Source organism: Danaus plexippus, chromosome 12, assembly GCF_018135715.1.
Source record: "Danaus plexippus chromosome 12, MEX_DaPlex, whole genome shotgun sequence".
In the NCBI taxonomy this organism is placed as follows: domain Eukaryota; kingdom Metazoa; phylum Arthropoda; class Insecta; order Lepidoptera; family Nymphalidae; genus Danaus; species Danaus plexippus.
In genome coordinates this window covers 2929774-2945557 of record NC_083545.1, presented here as the reverse complement: position 1 = coordinate 2945557, position 15784 = coordinate 2929774, and the positions used below count along the sequence as shown (strand labels likewise).

At 31.8% G+C, this 15784-nt stretch overlaps 1 non-coding gene across 1 annotated transcript; it reads right to left on the bottom strand.

The window, feature by feature from the left end:
• Positions 1 to 14323: 14323 nt before the first annotated feature.
• Positions 14324 to 14396, bottom strand: Trnar-acg (transfer RNA arginine (anticodon ACG)). The gene has a single exon. It is a non-coding gene; the product is annotated as a tRNA-Arg (tRNA).
• Positions 14397 to 15784: the final 1388 nt, after the last annotated feature.

The following is a 15784-nucleotide window of genomic DNA, read 5'->3' as shown; positions in this document are numbered from 1 at the left end:
TTTAGTTGAGATTAGAGCACATTAATTATTATATTATAAACTCTGATTGTAACGTTATAATTAAATTGAACCATCGGTGTAAATAACGATAGCGAGAGCTTCTGAATAATGTTTTGATTGGCTCCAGCCCAGCGATGCAATTAATAATGAAGAAAGAAACAGGTGTAACAACTAAATTACACACCAATCTATTAACACGGTAAGTGATTTCGCATTCAAACAGCATTTTCAATACAGATAATCTTTCATAACGTATACCGTAATTATGTTATAAATGTTACGCTGTACAAAGCTTTCTATAATTAATTAATATAAGTAATGAATTTCTACTATATAATTAGTGGTTTTATATAATAGATCTATGTGTATAAGTAGAAAGTGAGTATATATGGAGACATGAAACGATAACAAATGACTGTGCAGCCTTCCCGCCACTTTCCCCTTCAGGCGATGAGGTGGCGTCGCGTTTCCATGACAACGGCTTTCCATGGCTACGCGCATTGGTCGGAAAATTCAAAATGGCGACCGCTATTGATCGCCAGGGGAGGTGAAGGGGAGGCGAGGCGTACTAAAATTGTGCTTACCCTTGTGCAGGCATGTCGAATGTAACGCGTTTACAGTGTAATGAATATAAGAAAATTAATTTTACGCCATATGATTTTGTAATTGTTATACGCTATAAATGCTAAGACTTCCTTTTAATATACATTTGATGAACTATTCGAATATTGGAATTTGACATTTAGGTGCTACTAATACTTGTAATGTTTACAAAACGATTTTGGCTTTGCACAGCAATTATTCTAATTTTATTGGACAATTTTAGGTATTATTTGTGATTTTATTGACGATTGTTTTGGTTATTTTTTTTTTGTTATATTAAAATCTTCAGTCTCCTTTTCGGCTATATGAAAATATGACAATGTATTTGAATTTCAGCTAAAATTATATAATCAAGCCATTGAAATATTCTAAATACGGCTTTTCTAATTGTGACAGCTTTTAAAAATGCTACACTCTCAGATTGATCCTGTACTTATCTATTGCTTTCTTGATTCCCCGGATTTCCTTGATCAGTTCCACGTTTCTTAGTATGGAGGTAAGTGCGTCAAGAGAACTTGTCATTGAGTAAGCATTTTGCTGCGGAAGTAGACCCAATTGTCTTTGTTCTTCCTTTCGAGAGGGGACTTCACTCACATGTCTTGTTCTCTGGATAGTATACTTAAAAATCCCACATTATTCTTTGACTAAAATTTATATTCCCGTTTTTCTAACTTCAAAGTTTTATTGTCAAGGAAATGGATGAATAGTGAAAATAGCCGACTACATCTGGTGCGGTCTTTTCCTGTTTTTAGCCACACGTCGAAGCCATGTCTAAACATTTGATCAATAAAATGGGATGAGATAAAAATTTACTAACAAGTAGGTAACCGCCGTAGCTTATATAAACCCTGGATTTACGGCTTATCTTTTGATGTGGTGTTTTATCTGGTCGGTGGGCGTGTCCACTGTGTTCGAGACAATGATCTATTTTTACGTGTTATAGCCACGTGTCGGGCAGCTGCGCCGGCGCACGTGCCCGTGTATTTTTACTCCGCCCGCCCTGCGCCAGGATCCTTGCTACTTTTTCTTAATGGCAATATGTACTGATTTAAGTTGTTATAATTAGATCGATGCTTAACTATTTCTTTGACGGTATTCCTGGGTACGGTTTTATTTTAATAATATAATACCATTACTCAGGAGGTTATGTCTTTCGTGCCTAATTCGGGAAGATTACGAAGAAATATGAAAGAAAAGATGACGTTTTTTTGTACATTTTACTTTCATTATCATTGAAGTGTAATCCGTATCCGTTTAATTTTTTCAACGCGGAAGCTATTTATTTATATTAAAATTATAATTCGATTATCATGTTTACAATATAATAACTGTAATTAGTATTATAAAGATCAGTTTTGGCGCTCACTCGGCGTTCAATAAAGCATGTTTAACGGCACGTTCAGTTATTAATGAGTATAAATATTCATAATGTATAATACGGGAAAGCGTCGACGAAAGTTAGAGTTAACAACCATTCGGTATCTTGTAATACATCAAGTTATAAATGATTTTATTTATGTAAGTCATCAATATGTTAAGTGTGTTTGTATTTGATATTAAATTTATGTTTTTATGTAATCATTGTAACAGATTAAGTCGTATTTTGTATATCGACTGAGATACTTAATGCAGAATGTACGTGGGCGGAAGGTAAGTGTTTTTTAATCCGTGAAGCGCAGTAGGTACTAGCGTCTCGTTTTTCATATGTAGATATAAATATACATACATATATAAGCATCTCCAGGTAGGTGAAATTCCAAATGATGAAATTGGTTATTCAATTAAGACCTTATATTTTAAATAAACAAATACCTTATAACTATAATATAAAATACCTTAATACCTTAATATAAAATATCTTATATAAAAAATAGAATTTATGTTATGTCTTGAGTTTGTTAGACTCAAAACAATCATAACTCATGATGAAAGATCAGTTTGTACATCTAGTAATGATATGCAATTTAACTTCAACAACTAGTATAAACAACAGTTTAGAATATAATTCTTCATTGCAGCCAACCAATATTTTTTGCATAATTTTTCAACACACAAGTTAAACGAGATATATAAAGATGATATGGTAAAAGGATTATAAAATATGACAATAGCTCAACATAAGTATAATAGATATAATATAAAAAAGGCCGCTAGCGAGAGCTGGCGGAAGGAGACGACAGAAGCTAGACGGCGAAATATGAACACCCTGAGGGGTTATTAATCTACTCAATTATTATAAAACTGACGCACACTAACATGACTTCTTTGTGTCCGACATGCAGGGCTGAGGTTGGCACAGAAAACAATAATCAATAATAATGAATATATAATAATATCTAAGATTTTCGCTTGTACTCGTTTAAACGAAACTAAGGTTTTCAAATACTATGTTTTTTTTTATTATTTTCTGAACTATATAAACCGTGATCACGGGCAGACGAGATGAAAGTCACATGTTAGGCGACTAAAACAATAGGTACGTTGTGGGAATTATTATTAGTAATTCTTTGCCTTGTGTAAACACATATATCTATATACGATTATAGCAGGCATGTTTTAGGAGCATTCAAGTATAAATAGAATAATGTTTTAATTTTTTTCAACTGTAAGAATTTCCAGTGAGAGTGAGTGTGGTAACTTTATAATAATATTCTAGTTGAGCATTAGACGCTCCATCCCTATATTATCAGCGGCTATCCGAAGCGTTGGGACAGGTGCGAACGGCTGCTGTACATTTTCATACAAAAGCAACGTTTCACATATAAAAGGCACTTCCTTTCATCCCACAACCCACCGTCGGGAATGCCCATTAATTTGCCAACACAATATTTTTAGTGTGCGGCTCGCGTGTAATATATCGCGCCCACGTGTCCCCGTATGTCGCCCGACGAACGGCTGCGTCAAATTATTTTCGTTCGTGTCACAAGATACAGCGCTCATCTGGACATTTTCCTTTAAAAATCACGGCAGTTGTTGGCTTAATCACTCGCCCGTATAGCGTGCTTCCGTTGGAAAAGTTACTCCTGTTTCGTAGAATGTCGCTCCAAATACATCTCACGTTTTGATACCGCGGTCCGCGTCCATGCTCATATTATAAGAGTCGAAATAATAGTTTAATTTGAAAATATTCCTTACATTTAATGCGTTTTATCTTTATGATATGTTAATTTCTAATTTTAAACTGAGTATGGGTGTATGGGGATTGATTTAAATATACAATGATATGTTATCCAGCTTCTGAATATACAGCAAAAGTTTCCTTAACATAAATGTAGAGTAAATATAGTTTGTATGAAGAATAAAGTTAAGAAGTGAGTCCACTGCAATATAAAGTCATTTACAAATTACACATGTCTCACTCTAAGTGATACTTAAAGTCAAAAACTGCATTCACGTACCCAAGAAAATTATGTGACGTAAATATATAAATATTAATAAATAAATTAATTTTGTAATAATCAATGCTGATGGTAAATTTATAAAACGACGTACGTACGTACACCTTTACGAAAATATGATAATTTACTTTATATTAAATTTACTCTGTCTATTTACAAGTTTCTGGCATGAGGTTTTCTAATAACTGTCTTTTAAAAAGATTAATAAACGAAGCACACGTTTCGCTGTTTTTCACCGTCAACTAATCACCGCGAAGAGAGACGGGCGAAAAATATATACCACCATTTATTATAAACGTAAATAACATTAAAACAATAAATAAAACCCGGCCAGGTTTGTATCGTTCAGGACATTAATAATAATTAAGTACAGGAAAACGGTCCGATATTCAGCTATGCGACCGGTTTAATAGTAATGGCTATACAAATTAAAATAATATTAGTTTTGTTTTAAATTATTGTACCAGGAAATGTTCTATATACATAATGTATTACCTTATGAATAATTAAAATATAGCTTCACTTGTATCATTTAGATACCAATATATGTTATAGTTGGCATTGTAGCTAGCTGTATGTTAATATTAAATATGCAGATAAACGGATCTATATTTCAGAAGTATAAATCATATCGTTTTTAATTGAATTACAATTTCAATTAGACAACGAAAACTGTGTTGATATTTTTTTTTATATTTGTTTATATATTTTTTTAATATAATCTGCATATTTATATTTGATGGATGAAAATACAGTCTTCGTGGATTTGGATGTTGAATGTCGTTCCTTCAGACATGACAGCCATAGACAATAATGTGTGAGAATAATCTAGAAACATCGATCATATTTGTAACAGCTTATATTATTATACATTTACATTTGTTTGCTATGTAAGTTGGACAACGACGTGGTTTCCAATTAATAAGGATAAATAATACTAAATCTTCTTGTAGGGGCACCATATTTTTGCATTAAACTGTTAAGGCTTAGATTAAATATATGCATTTATCTTATACTATATTATATATAATATTTTTACTATTAATCATAATCAAAATCAATATGATGTCTCAAAGTTGGTTAATCACGTCCCGCGTTTCCTTTTACCATGGTGATCCTAGCCATGAGTAATCGGGCGTTAATAAAAAAATATTGAACAATAAATCTGTGCGCGGTTAATGCGTTGCGCACTCGCATAACACGTCAAGTCGCACTCCGTCGACAACTGTTGTCTACTCGTCGCGACAGCTGCGATCCACTTGTGCTAACCACACTTAGATCTGAACCCTGTAACCGACGCTTACGCGTATTTAAAATCTAAATTTACATCTGTAATTAAATACGTTAGAGCTCTAAGATATTTGTCATCGAAATCGCCTCTCACTGCTTATGATGTGATATAACTGACAAGTGTAATTGTTGATCTAATGTGGTTAACGTTTAATCATTACAGTATCAACGCTCCGCTGTCTTGGAAATGATTGGATGATTGTGTTGAATGTAATTAACAAGACGACTAACTACGAATTATAATTTTAATAGACGATGAACAGCCAGGTGTACCATGTACAAGATTTATGTACGTATGACATTTTATATAGCTATTATTATAGAAAATGTCAATTAATGATTTGATTTCCTCCAAATGTATGCGATAATAAGCTAGCAAACTTCATCAGAAATGAGTCATTAGTTGGTCGCTGTCAGGCGGATCGCGTCCTAGTCACCGAGCGACGCCTGCGCGTGCGTTCCCTGTGATTTATTGCATTCGTCTTCTCTTTTATCTCCTTGCTAAGTTTGTTTGTATCGGATTCAATTTAAAAACAATAAGTGACGCTGCTCCAGTTCTCGGTGATTCATTTAAAGCAACATATATTACTTTCAATTATCTCAAACTCAAGCTCTGGCGTAGCAAACGGTCCATCTCTGTTTATAGTATCATTTTGATTGGATGTGATATTTATTAATAATGAGACTTTTTATACTTTTATAGTCACGGTTTCTATTTAGACGATTAAATATATTATATATATAAATATACGTATATGGTGAGAAAGTTCTAAACCAAGTAAGCGGCTCCAAGAAGTCCGTACACGTAGAGCTGCGCGCGCGCATTGCGCTAGTTCATTATTAATCACGCCGATCATAATCTCATCGGCGTCGGCGCCGCCCTCTGTTTGTATAACAGAGTGGTACAAGTTTAATGATGACGATTTACTTGATTTTTGCATTGTTTTAATATTAAAATTGGAAACCAACTGACGGCTTACAGTAACGGTCCTAACTACGCGAATTAATTCTAACTGTGACATATCAATGTTCATATAGCATTTTTATTAACTTACATCTTTTAATGACGTTTTAACTATGATGTAAATGTATTTTTTCATATAATATGAGCTTGTTAATATGTTTATTATATACAGAATGTAATAAATAACACTCACATTGTATCCAAAGAGTTTTTCACATGGTGCTCGTTAATTTTATATTACAAAATAAACAAAACTTGAGCCACGCAACTGGCTGCACGTGCGCGTATTTTCTTAACAAGTCGAATTATTCGCCTCGTTTGCCGACTCAACTAGAATATAAACTATATGATGTGTTAAAAAGTTTTAATGTTATTGTTTATGATACGAACGGCGTAAGTGGATTAGGGCCGATGAGAGAAGCTTTTAGTTCGGCATACGAATGCTCATTGATTTCAAGCGAACTCGTATATTGAAAACAAACAAGTCGAGTTTATAAACTGACCGACTTCACGTATGCTATTACTATAATAGATTCTGTTCTTACATCAAGTCCTAAAATGTCAATTCGTATTCAATAAGACGTAAAACAACGAAAGTAAAAGTTACGAAACATCTGCGCTTCATACTATTTTTACTATAAACAAGAGCTATTTAATTATAGCTAACGTAATTTGACTGACGAAGTATTCTGTAGTTTGAGGGGGACTGTGATACAAATTGGCGCGCGCATGTCAAGTAATTTAATCATCTCCCTTCCCTGTGAGATATCGTGTGAACATGTATTGAGTAAATATAAAAACTATATTCAAACGATTTCTAGTCATTGAGAATTATTTACCTATTTATAAATATTTCCATATAAATTGTTATTTACTAAATCTTACATTATCTTAAAACGAAAACTGTTTGAGAAAATGTATCAAAACATCTTCATAAGTAATATTGTTGCTATAAAATACATATCAATGGCTCTTAAGTTGTGTCGTAAATCAAATAATTTATATCAGTAGTATCACAATAACTTGTATATAGCTGGGAACATAAACACAGACAATATTTCAGGCAGCATTTCCTTATTGTGTTCTATAGTATATTGGTATTTTTTTTACATACAAATTCTCGCCACGTGACAAACAAAACACGCATCGTTCCGTGTTTAATTATATAGAGTACATAGTGAATAGGAAACCTTTTTATTAAATTGGTGAGGGCGTCACTCCAGCTGGGCGACTTGTAAGGCCTCGCCCGTATGATTTATACAAGTCGATTTACTTAAATTAGATTAATTTGCTCAATTGTATCAGCCGTCTTGCAATGATTTATAAAATTGGACGTAATAAGGGTGTAAGATAACGGCAGTGACTGGACGGAAACAATATTAAGTATGAATGTATTTACAAAATATCCATTCATCAAAAACAAACGAACTCCTAATTGTATTGGATAAAATGTTTGAAGTCTGCTGATCTTATGTCATTATAGATTTGATTGTTCATAGAGTTGTTTACGAAGAAATCCTTCCTTATGTAATGTTTGTACAGACATTAAAAATACCGACTTTAGAAAATATAATATATACTTATTTTTCTATTCATTAAAAAAAATCATTCAGCCCAATTGATAAACACTTGTAATAAAAGTAATTAAGACCTAATTTCGGTTGGCTAAAATAATTAACACATTAATAGATTGGTATTTTACGTAAACCGTCAAAATAAAGCATAGTCTTTTGTTATCGTATGCCCGGGTGTGTGTTGCTGTCGTGATGTGTGTGTGTGTGTTTGTGTGTTTGTGTGTGTGTGTGCCCCTGAAGGGAAACGGATATTTGTGAATTGTGAACGCGTTTATCGTAATTTCGCTGGCACTGGACAGAGTGGAAAACGATGTAAATATCGCTGGAGGCCATAACGCACGTAATGTACATTGCGATACTAGCATGTAAATTGCTTTATGTTTATTATATATGTGATTTTGGGAAAAAAAAATTATTATTATTATACAATGTTTATTTAATCTGTAAAGTAATAGCTTCATATAGACAGCGTACTCATTTTTATGTATCTTATACGTTCGACTTTTGAAAAAATGATTTAGTTTATTATTTTTTCAATTTGATAGAAAAGTCTGAAATATTTATAAACTTAAATTTTACCCATGAATTTATCCATGAACTTGTAATTTTTTTTCGAAGTCACGACATTAGTCTCTAAAATTTGAACACATTACATTTTATTGTATTATATATATATATATATATATATATGTAAATAAATACTCGCAAAAGTCTTACATCTCATCATTATTAACGTTTATCTGTATTATATTCAGTGATTTTTGTGCAATCGGATTTGATGAATATTCAAAATCTATTCTAATTTTAATCCATATAGCTTTTTAGGATTCTGAAATCAGAATAACCACCGTTTGAATCTGTACAGATTAAATGTATAAATAATAATAATAATAAAACTATTTTTGAAACTAAGACCTCACAATAACTAGAAACCTCAATAAGTAACAATAACTTCAATGGAGAATAACAATAAAAGTTATCAATTTATTACGATAGGATAAGAAAAAGAGGTTTTATAAGCAATCTAGTTTATATATTTTTATACACTATTTCAAATTGAACGTATTATTTTTTTATCTGTCAATTTCTTGTAATTAAATATCTCAGTTAGGTCACGTAATAAATCAATGTCGTAAAACGGATGTCCATAAAAATACATAAGTATTTTAACTTTAATGTTACATTACTTGAACACTAATTGGCACTAAATATTTATTCTAATTAACAAATAAAGTTTTATTTTTATATAGATATTGAAGTTTTAAATGACACAGTGAAATAATGTTACGTTAAATATCTATTCTTTTCCATTTTGGATGTTAATGGTGCTGGTAAAAATATGACTAGTCTTCTTTTAAAAAATATAAATATATATTAATAATTAAATAAACGCCTTTATTCCATTCCACAAACTTCTTCGTGTTTTTTCCTCAGTTTAATCAATTCGTCCAACAAATGAACATTGATGTTAGTAAAATATTCCATTATTCTAGTGCGAATGAAGCGATAGCATAAAAAAAATCAACTCAAATTAGAAAAGTCGTTACTGTAATTATTTTACACATTAATTTGTTTAGAATTTCAAACCATGTATAATGTGCATTATTTTGTTTTTTAACTTATATAAAATGTATTTTTAATAATTTATAAGTAATAGAAAAAGCAACCATTGCATTGTTTTGACGTCGAAGTAACTTTAATGTGGAGGTAAAATCAATATACTTTTCCCACGAAATTCAGTCCCGACGCCATATTCAACCGGAAATAAGTTCACGTGCCATACCGGAAGTCAAGTTTTCGTTGACTCAACGAAAATATAAATGTAAGGGTACATAAATATTAGTTACTATTATTTACATAAAATTTATTATCCATGAAATATGAAATGACACATGATTTATAATGTGTAGTGAGGCCGCAATAAAATATTTTAAGATATGCTTTTACTTTTTTCGATATAATTTTGTTTCAAATAAGGTTTTTGGCAAATATGTTTAAGGCTATACGATATAAACGTCTAGGTGTTCCTATCCGTCTGTGTATCGTCATAAATTTTACTTACGAACAAACAACCAGCAAATACTCGCATATCTGTGTCTCGTGTCAGTTTCTGTGAAATCTATTATCTCTCGTCAGTCAAATATGCTATAAAGATTCATATATATAATGTAATAAAAAATATTTTGAAATAGTAATAATCCTAGTAGGCTTTAAATATATTTACTATATTATTATAAGTAAATTCATTCATGTACATATATATACAGAAAATACTTCGCACCATATTCTTTTTTTATGTAAAGTTCCAGGCCCCATGATATCTCCCCACGCTTTTCTGATGCAATGATCCCTATCAGCGTCTCTATCGTCTCATTGTTCGCGAAAAAGAAATGTCTGCTATCTATATGAGATCTTGATTTATCTTTATAAATTTCAACAGGGAATTTTCATGATTCATGTTTTTATACACGAGAAAATTATAAATTTAATCAATCAGAGAGCGATTTAATTTCAATTTAAACTGTTATTAATGAAGAAAAATTTAAATGTAATGTATGATTAATATAGCTAACAACACAATAAATAATATGTGAAAGAAGTGAAAATCAAAATTTTAGATAACATTTAAAAATTAAAAGGCCCAGAAACTCGTTTTCAAAGTCACAGCGTCTTACCTATAAGTAATATCATTGCAATATTTATATATTGTTTTGTAAATCTTTAAACGAAAAAGGATTATATGGTATAATAATTTTTGAAACGAGTGAAGCCGCAGTCAGAAATAAGTGTTATGTTTGAAATGTATGTAATCATTTCGTCACGGTCCGTAGTGTTAGATACGAGTATAATCAAATGATGTACGTTTCATAGCACACGGTCAAAAGCCAGCTCGTGTGGGGAACTCATAATGGCTATGAATACTTTTATATACAGACTTTTCCGACTTGTTTGTTTTTGTGGCCTTTTATTTTTTTTAATTATATTATGCTATTCCTTTTTATCGACATGACAAAGGATATATAGAATTCTGTAATAAGTTCTACATGTCACGAGAATAAATATTTATCTGGGGATTACAAAGATTTTTTTATATGCTATGGCTTCATTCGCTTTGGAATCGTGGAATACTTTGTCAATGTCAACGTTCTTATTTATTGGAGTAAAAGAGGTATTTAATATTATTTAAATGACATGTATAGATATCGTGTACATAGTAGTGTGTACGGCGTAACTTTAATCATGTGAAGTTCTACAGACTTAAATAAAAGGTATTCTTAGAATGAGTATTTTATTCCTAAAGCTCGATCAAACAATTGCATATATAAAAAGCAAATAAACACATTGGCTGTAAGAGATGTGTCATTTAATAATTCAGGTAAGTGAAATATAAAAAAAAACTGTGAGATAAAAAAGGATGAGTTTAAACTAGATAGGCGTTTAGCATGTGTCCGCTACGTCCGGCCATCTCACAGACACTCCAATATTTGTACATACAGGATGTTTACCATTCGAATAACGCCAAGGGTTCTAAGAGCTAAGATAATATTTAAAATCAAAATCATGAAGTGAAGATCTTCGGTAAAATTATACCAAAACTGTACAAATCTATTAGATATATGTTAATACCCTGCGTCTGCTTATAGCTTTTATCGTGAAATAGAAGATAAATTATTATTTTATATCTAAAACAATTTTTTGGAACTTATCAACCCAGCTTCTAACCTACCCTGTCTGTTATATAGGCAATATCAGGAACAAACAGTTTGACCTACCCAGAAACCAGCTAAGGTTAACTTGAAAACTTATAAATCTTTCGCCTTTGAAAACACTCACAGCATATTATCTGTTACGAAGAGGGTATGAATATGTCTATTGGAATTCTAACCCATTTTGACAAAACCGCTTAAATAACATTAAATTTTTCCATCTGTGCAGATAACGTTATCTTAAACGCGTCTTATCGTGTTAAGGGACGTCGCGTTGCCACAAAAACCGTGACATGTTTGTGTTATCGATACTTTTTATTGTATCGATATTCGGTTGTTCAGAGGATGCTGCGTTTTGACTGTCGTTGTTATCTGGCGGAAGCCGCGCTCTTGACCCCCAGTACGAGCTGATAACAGTTCCATAAATAATATAACAGCTGGCTTCTATAACATTATACGTATTTTATGTTTAGTTATATACAATAATGAAGGTTAACATATAAAATAACAAATATGTTAACTTATGTTGAAGATAGCAATAGAATAATCATATATGCCAGTTCTTCGTAACCTTATTAGTGTTTGACGGTTCGTTAATAATAAAAAAAAAACCGTACATATAACATCAATATGAACCTAACTTTGTAGTTTGTGATAAATATTTTGACGTGTAGATAACAAAGTGAAAGTGATAAAAGTAACGTTTGAAACATGAAAACATGTTGTGTTTAAAGTGTTCACACTTGATACTGGCTTGGAAGGTTTTTTAATGTATTTTTTTACTATAACAAATCATTAACTTAACTAAACTAATATTTTTCGAATAAACTATGCGTGAGTCACATCTCGTCGAAATCCGTCTCGTCTCGTCGCCGTCTCGTCGTATATCCGAAAAATTGTAGTTTCATTTAAATGAATAAAACTCGCGAAAGTCTTAGATCTCAAAAAATGTTGACGATATGAAAAGCATTAGTTACGTCTTATTAGTTACGTTTATTTCTTAAAATAATTTAACTCCAAGTGACCAGAATTTCTATATAGATTTAAATATTAAGACTATGTGGTTGTCAATAGGTGCTAGATTAAATTATACAGTGTGTCGCGTAAGTCCTTTGAAATTTAAATTTCGAATAACATACAAATGGCGCTCAGGAATCACCAATGGTCTTTCGGAATTCAGTAACCATAGAGCGTTTTACTTGCTTCGAAACGTGCTTATTGTGTGCGTGAGTTTTATCGCAATAATGATTCGGCCACCATTGCGCGGCGTAGATTTAGAGAGTATCGCAATTTACGCACGTTCAAAGACTGTCCTAGGGTTCAAACGATTACGAATTGGGTTAAAAATTTCGAGGAGACTGGTTCTACGTTGGATAAACAACGGTCGGGCCGACCAAGGACATCCCGAACGGAAGAAAATATCGACGTAGTGCAAAAGTCAATTCGTGAAAATCCTTCTCAATATCATTCGTGAGCGTTCCAGTGAATTAAATATAGCCAGATCGACGGTACAGCGCATTTTAAAGTCGAAAACATCAAAGGCCCTTACATAGGCCTAGTGCATGGCATCATAGGCTCAACTTTTTTTGAGAACGAACATGGTCTTGCGATTACAGTTACTTCGAAGCTTTAAGTGGCAATTATCGAAGATTTTATACATCAGAATTGCAGAATTTTCCTAAATTCAATCCCTGGATCTGTTTTTAACAGGATCGCGCAACTGCCCATATCCTTAACACCGCTATGCAAGTCGTCCATAAACTGTTCCCTAACAAAGTGATATCTCAAAGAGTAGACATTCGCTGGCCAATACGTTGCCTGGGCTTGACTCCAATGGACTTTTTCTTAGGGGATCACCATAAGGTTAAAGCCTGCGTAATAAATCCGCGGTCAATTGATGTACTAAAATGATATATCCGGTGAGTAATGTCAAGCATGTCAGAGCGTACTTCCCGTGAAGTGGAATAAAAATTTAATCGTCGTATAGGTACAAGAGTGCCAAGAACGAAATGGAGCACATGAAGACATTTTTAAAAATAATTTCCTTTTTATCTCAATTACTAAACACAAAATAGAAATGTCATATAGTACATAGTATTTTCTTTTCAGTTCAAAGGACTGATGGGACACCCAGTACAAGCTGTATAATGGTTTTAACCTAAATGTAACCTTTTCAAATATAATGTAACCTTTTTAACTATAAAGGAATAACTAAATACGATCAATGTTTATGAAGTCGATAAAATATATTAAGACAAAAGTCGATTGTTTATATTAAACTAGGATTATTTCAAAGATAAATATGCTAAGGAACTGTTTAGCTAAACAATAGTAAGATAATAGTTTTCAAGGGATTAAATCGTTTTATCCTATTACATAATAAGCAATGAGAGAACTTAATTTTTTTTTATATTTGAATGCATAAAATCACTTTAAAGTAATAAGTATTTTAAAGAACCCAATGTTAGTAACATTTTTTATTGATACTTCTGTCTCTTGTAGAGGGATCGTATAACCTATAACCCTTTTCAATAAACAGCCCATCTAACTTAAAACGAACATTTTAAATCGGACCATTAGGTCCTAAGAGTATTCCTTTCAAGCAAACTTACTCTGCAGCTTCATAATATTAACATGGAAATTCTAAAGTAGGTATAATCCCATTTTGTGCACTTACAAATTTGTAAAAATTTATTCTATGACTATACATAAAACAATATATCACCAATACATTACCAAAATATTTTTAATGAATGATAACAAAAACTTAAAAAGTATATAAACGTGCGACCCTGCCAGGATTCGAACCTGGAATCTTCTGATCCGTAGTCAGACGCGTTATCCGTTGCGCCACAGGGCCTGTGACAAGAGATCGGAAAATGTAATACATTATCAATGGTCGGTCTTGATAAACATTATGTAAGTATTTTGAACTAAAAAGAAAGTAATTGACTACATGCGATGGGTATAAATAATTATTCTAAAACATACTAATTATTTCATATTCATCAAATTTTTATACTTACTATAGATTTTGAGATATAGTGCAGTAGGAGATTGAGTGTTTACATACATTATTATACACTAACAACAAATACTATAATTAAACGAGCTTAACAGAATAGAGAGACCATAATGAAATAAAGCCATAAATACAGATTTTATTATACATATATATGAATGGTTTACAATTATAATATTCTTGTACATTTAAGTGAAGTGTGCGAGGCGCGTGGCTTCGTTAGTGAACATTGTGCCCGCACGAGGCCAACAGCCAGCTGAGCAAAGCATGCAGTTACTCAATAACACTCAGATTCACGTTGTCAATGTCAAAACATCAAAGAAATACTTATCATAGATGACGCTATTAAAACTAAATATTCTGTCAACAGCCACAATAAGCTCCGCAAGAATCTGCCTACGATAAAAGTGTAAAAAGAGACATTAAAATACATATTTTATTGATTTACACAGAAGCATTAAATATAAAGTTGAATGATATATAGTGCTTTTTCTGTGAACATAACACGATTTCTATTTCACATTTAATGTTAACGATAGTTGTAACATTGTGGTTATTTTTCAAGCTATAAAACATATGAAGGAAACCATTATGTATCTTAAAATATGAACATTAGTGCGACATGGTCCCCAAAACTATCAACCTGTCGGCGGTACTCCATTTGACGTGTCCACACTTTCGCCACTTCCCTCATAAAAATATATTTTCATCGCATCTCATAATAGAATAGAATAATAAAAATTAGCTATCTAAATGAAATATTCTTATATACGCTGACATTAATATATATATTATAATTTAATTGCAATAAGGACTATTAAAATTTGTAAATAACTAAACTGAAGTGTTTTTAATACGGAACGTTTGTTATGAAATTAATTTGTAGGCTTTCGTAAACAATATGGATAGATTTCAAGGAACTAAAGTGTTAACTGTGAGGCGGTTTGTCGTGTGAACTACAAACAAACCTTTAAACTTTAAACACGCTACAAGGAAAAGTTTGTTCTTTAAATGAAACTAGTACTAATAAGACTTGTTAGTTGTTAGTTATGCGATATTTACAATAATTACAACTGTATTTAAATGAAATATCTACTTTTGAGTGAAAAATCTACAGATTTACAGAATGGGCGAAAGAAGTTTTAGTTTTTATATATAAAGCCTGTGTACTAAGTTATTTGTAATTGAGAATGGACCGTTTTGTTGGACTATTGTGTAATGCAGTA